This window comes from Phacochoerus africanus, chromosome 8 (genome assembly GCF_016906955.1).
Source record: "Phacochoerus africanus isolate WHEZ1 chromosome 8, ROS_Pafr_v1, whole genome shotgun sequence".
Lineage (NCBI taxonomy): Eukaryota > Metazoa > Chordata > Mammalia > Artiodactyla > Suidae > Phacochoerus > Phacochoerus africanus.
The window spans coordinates 58230991-58236380 of record NC_062551.1 but is presented as its reverse complement, the minus strand read 5'-3'; positions in this window follow the sequence as shown (position 1 = coordinate 58236380).

Genomic DNA, 5390 nt, shown 5'->3' with positions numbered 1-5390 from the left:
ACCTGGAGCTCGGAGCCGGAGCAGGCGCAGCCGCGACCCTGCACGCCGGGGTCTGGGGAGGAGGGGCCGGAAGTCTGGAGGAGGTCCAGGCCCCTAGCCCCGCCTCCTGAAGGCCAGGGGAGACTCCTAGGACCGAGGGAGGCGGGGCTAGTGGCCTGGACCCCGGCCTGTGGGGGAGGGGCGAGGGGCCGGGACGCCCGGGTCTGTGGGGGAGGGGCCGGCACTCTTGGGTATGAGGCCGGAGGAGCCCTGGGGACTCTGTTTCCGGGGACTGGACACCTGGCATCTGGAGGAGGGGTCTGGGGACCCAGACTCCTGAATCTGTGAGCAGAGACGCCTGGGGCCCAAATCCCTTGCATCTTGAAGGCTGGACGGGCAGGGTCCCGGCAGGGGTCCTCAGCTCTCCTGGAGGTTAGAAAGGGCAGGCCTTGGAGAGAAGCTGGTGTCCAGAGCGGGGAACCAGAGCCGCAGTCCTCTTCATCGAGTTTATTAGACGGGGCATCCCCGGGGGGACCTTCCATGCAGTTTCAGCTCCCCCAGGGCCAAGGACAGGGACAGCCGTGTGGAATGGCAGCAGGGCCTGATCGTAGCCCCTTCAGCCCCTCTGCGACGGCTCAGGTGGAACCCACCTTTCACCAACTCCTTCGCCACCTGTGGTTGGCTGCTCCAGCTGGCTGGGTGCACCCTGGCCCTCTCTGGATGCCCGCGGCGCCCCAGGCCACTTCCGTTGGAGCACGCACTGCCCTGGGATGTGACTGCGATTGTGTGCGCTTGTGTCTGGCTCACGCGTCAGCCTGGGGCAGGGCTCGGGTGCAAGAGGAACCCCTCTCATTGTCCTCGGCACCGCCCAGCCCTAACTGCCTCCACAAGGGGCCTTAGGAAATGGGCATCGGTGATTGGAATGAATGAATGAAGGGCGATAGTGGCACGGAGACATCCCCCTCCCAGGCCAGGGACGGTGCTGGCTGCATTTCCTCAATGCCTGAGAGAGGAGCATGACGCCTGTCTTCGGATCTGAGCCCCCCCCCCACCCCGCCCTGAGCTTGCTGGGCCCGGCACCTAACGGCCTAGGGGACTGTTTCTTAAATGAATGAGTGAGACCTGTCCTTTCCTTCCCCTCTGGGGGTGTTCCCAGGCCTTGGCAGGACTCAGAGGGGAATCTGAGAAAGTGCCGGGTGCTGGCAGCAACGTGAGTCGGGCTGTGCAGCCCTGGGTGAGGGCCCCAGGCGCCTCCATTCTCAGAAATCAGACACCGTCTGGCAGCACCTCTGCCCTGCCTCCTGGATCTGCCTTCCCCTCCTGGCCCCTGGGTCTCCCCATCTTTCTCAATCTTGCCTGTGGTAGCGGCTCTCTCCTTTTAGGGTGTATTTTTCTTTCTTCTGTCTCCCTCCCTCCCTGCTGGTCTTCCGTTCTCTCCTTTCACAGAAAGGGTATCTGTGTCTTTGGTGGCAAAGCGATTATCACGTTCATACCACAAGGATGGCCTGCTGTCTCTTTCCCTCCACCACCCTTTCCGCAGTCTCGTCCTTCCACTCACTTCCAGGACTCCAGGCCCCACCCCTGCATGGCGGTGACCTCTTATCAGGGTCATGTTATCTAACCAACGGCCACGTGGCTCCATGGAGCCTGCTCAGCTGCATTGGGCACCGCTGGTCATTTCCTTCTGGTCTCCTTCTGGTCCCTTCTTCTCAACCCCTCGCCTCTGTCCTCACCCCTCTCACCCCATGCAGATGCCTCCAAGGCCCTGGCCAGGGTTGTTTCTCTGCACTCACCTCCTAGGTCACCCCATCCAGTCCGGAGGCGTTAAATAAGCTGTCTCTTAGACACTGGCCTTTCAAAAACTTAGATGTTCAACCACCACGACCTCTCCCCCAAGCTCCAGTCTCACACACCGAACTGGCTACCTGATAGCCCAGCTTGGATTGCTCACAGGCATCTCTCATGGGTCAAGTCCAAAGGAGGATGCTTGATTCCTCCCTCCCAAATCCCCATCCCCCCCACCCCCAGTGACCCCCTTCCAGGCAACTCACAGCAGCAGCACAGCCCCAGCTGCACACTATTTTGTTTTTACATAAAAATAGGAGCTGCTTGTTCCTGTGTCCATCCCACCAAGTCTAGGATGAAGTTCAGTTTTCTTCCCAGGGCTATGAGCTCCCCACAGGACTGGTCCCCTGCCCTTTCGTCTGATCTCACCCCACTTTTCCTCCTCGTTATTAATCCACCTGCCATGGGGCCTCCTCAAAAATCAGGCGCTCCTCAGAGCTTCTGTGTCTGGCCAGAATGCTTGTTGAGTTTCTTTTCTGCTCACAACCCTCGTTACCTCTGTCCTGAGTTCTTCCTGAGGCTCCTCATAGCGAATCACCACGTCTTGCTTCATTTTTAAGGCCTTTTGTCATAACCGAAATTCTTTTTTTTTTTTTGTCTTTTGTCTTCTGAGGGCTACACCCGCAGCCTATGGAGGTTCCCAAGCTAGAAGTCGAATCAGAGCTACAGCTGCTGGCCTACACCACCGCCACAGCCACTTGGGATCCAAGCCACGTCTGTGACCTACACCACAGCTCATGGCAAGGCCAGATCCTTAACCCACCGAGTGGGGCGGGGGATCGAACCTGCGTCCTCATGGATACTAGTCGGGTTCGTTAACCACTGAGCCACAACGAGAACTCCATATAACTGAAATTCTTATTGTTTGTCTCTCCTGTACATTCCAGGAGAGCAAACCTTGGCTATCCGCTCACCGCCACAGAACTTACACCCAGCCGGGTCTAGAACAGGTTGGCACTTGGTGAGTATTTCTTGGGATGAATACTGCAACAAACCAAAGAAATGGATTGTTCCTATATGCTATGCTTGCTTCTGTGTCTCTATATTTCTTTTGGGCACATCCCTGCAGCTCTGCCCCGCCATCTCTGCGTGTATGTGTGTATATACATATTGCAATATAAATATATGGCATCTCTGAGACGTCTCTGTTCTGACTTGTGTGTCACCCTCTCTCCTGTCCCTTTCCCCCTCCTTTCTGGATCACCTTCCTGTGTCTTGAACTTTTTCCTTTTCCTGGGGACTCACTTAGTTTTGGTCACTGTCGCCCTCATCTTTCTGGCTCCAACTTCCCTCTTCCCCGTCTCCTCCCCTGCAACCCTCCGCCACCTTTCTTGCCTTCTGTGTGGCTTTGGGACTCTAGAATCCACTGCCCCCTAACCATTTCTTTCCCCCTTTCCCACCGAATTGGTCTCCTTTCTCTCCACGTCTCCCTGTCCTTCCCATTTATATCTCTATGCTAAGCTCTCCTCTGTCCTGCTCATTGCATCCCTTTCCAATGCTGCCTCCATGGAATTCCTCCCCAGTCCCCTGCCTGGGCACTAGATGTCTTTCTAGTCCATCCACAGGGGCCCCAGGGGGAAATTCCCAGCACCCAGGTCTGGTCCCGTCCCTCCTCTGTTCCCTTACTGATGCCCCATGTTATAAAGATAGAGGCAGGTGGACCCTCCGGCAGCATGGCACCATCGCCAAGCACTTCCTCCTGGCTGTGTGTCCATGTCTGTATTCTCATTCAGACTGGGAGCCCCTGGAGGGCAGGGCAGGCTCTGAATCATTTCTGTACCCCCTGCGATGCCCAGCAAAGGACCTGGCATGCTGGGGACCTTGGGAAATATTTGTTGAGCAAATGAAGGGAAACCCACTAAGCACTGTCCCTTCTGGATCCTCAGGGACCTTCGAAGCCATACCCCCATCCGGCCCCTCTACCCCATAGCCCTTTCCAGATCAAATGCCATTCTCTCTCATCTATTCCATAGCATCAGCCTCTTGTGCAGCCCTTTCTCATGTCTGTGGTGGTTCCTTTTAACTCTGACATCTGATCCTGCTGTTTACCTGCTCAAAACTCTCCCGTGTCTCCCAGTACCCTTGGAATAAAGCCCAAGCCCCCCAGCCTAGAATCCCTGCACCTTTAGACTCTGGCTTCTAACTGTGGCTCTGGTTTCACCTCCCACTGCGACCTGACCTTCTGCACCCCCAAAGGATGAGCCCTGTCTCCAATACATCATGATTTCATCCTCATACCCTCCACCCCCGTTCTTTTGCCACGAAAGCCTTCCTCACCCCTCATCACTCATCCTTTGAATCCCAGCCTGGGCCTGATGTCCTCCAGAAATTTCCCTGAGTACTGTCCAATCCTGGCAGTTGGTCTCTTCTTCTCTGGTCAAGGTGCCCCTCCTGGTCCCTGTTACAGCACCGATCATTCTGCCTAGATTTTTTTTTTTTTTTCCTGTCTTTCATCTTTTAAGGGCCGCACCCGCAGCATTGGGAGGTTCCCAGGCTAGGGGTCGAATCGGAGCTGTAGCCCCTGGCCACAGCAATGCAGGATCCAAGCCACGTCTGCGACCTACACTACAGCTCACGGCAATGCCAGATCCTTAACCCACTGAGCGAGGCCAGGGATTGAACCTGCAACCTTATGGTTCCTAGTCAGATTTGTTTCCACTGCGCCACTACGGGAACTCCTAGATTTCGGTTTTTGACTCCTCCTTGAGAGGACCACTGGGGGTCCTGATTCTAACACCCTGCCTGGTTCATTAGCAGACACTCAGAAATGGCAAGACATGAATGGCTGGATTAATGAATGAGCAAAACTTGAATCTCTAAGTCCAAGTGTTTCTCCTGCACACCAGACACCATGCCTGTGCTTCAGTATTTGCGTAATTATCTGCCCCCCCCCCACGACGAGTGTGTTTTTTAAGAGCCAGTGCCTGTGTTTGATGCTGGATCTCAGTATGTCTCTGCCTCTCACTCTTGTCTCTGAGTTCCTGCCTCCCTTTGTATACCATTCATGTTATAATCCTCTTTAAAACCATGTCCCCCACCCCCACTGCCCTCAGAATAAAATCTAAACTCTTGGCCTGACCTACAAGTCCTTGGGCAGTCTGACCTTGTCCGCATCTCCAGCCTTTTCTGGTTCCATCTGCTCCTGGCTCACTATGTACATGCTAGTCTTCGCTGGAAGTTCTTCCTGCCCCAGGGCCTTTGCATATGCTGTCCTCTGGCTGAGGCACTTCCCTCTTGCTTCACCTGGCTGACTTTTTTTTTTTTTTTTTTGGCTGTGCCTGAGTCATACAAAGGTTGGATTCCTGGGCCAGGGATCCAACTCGTGGCACCGCATCCACCCGAAGCTGCTTTAGTGGAATGCCAGATTCTTAACCTGATGCACTGCCAGGGAACTCCTTGGCGGGCTTGTCATCCTTCTAGTGTCAGCTGAAATATCCCTTCCTTTTAAACTGGGTTAAGCTTCTCTGGTGGAGCATTTTGTACTTTTCCTTTGCCCTAAATGTAACTTACTGATTGTGTACACAATTCTTTGATTGATGTCTGTCTCACGCACAAGAAGTAAACTC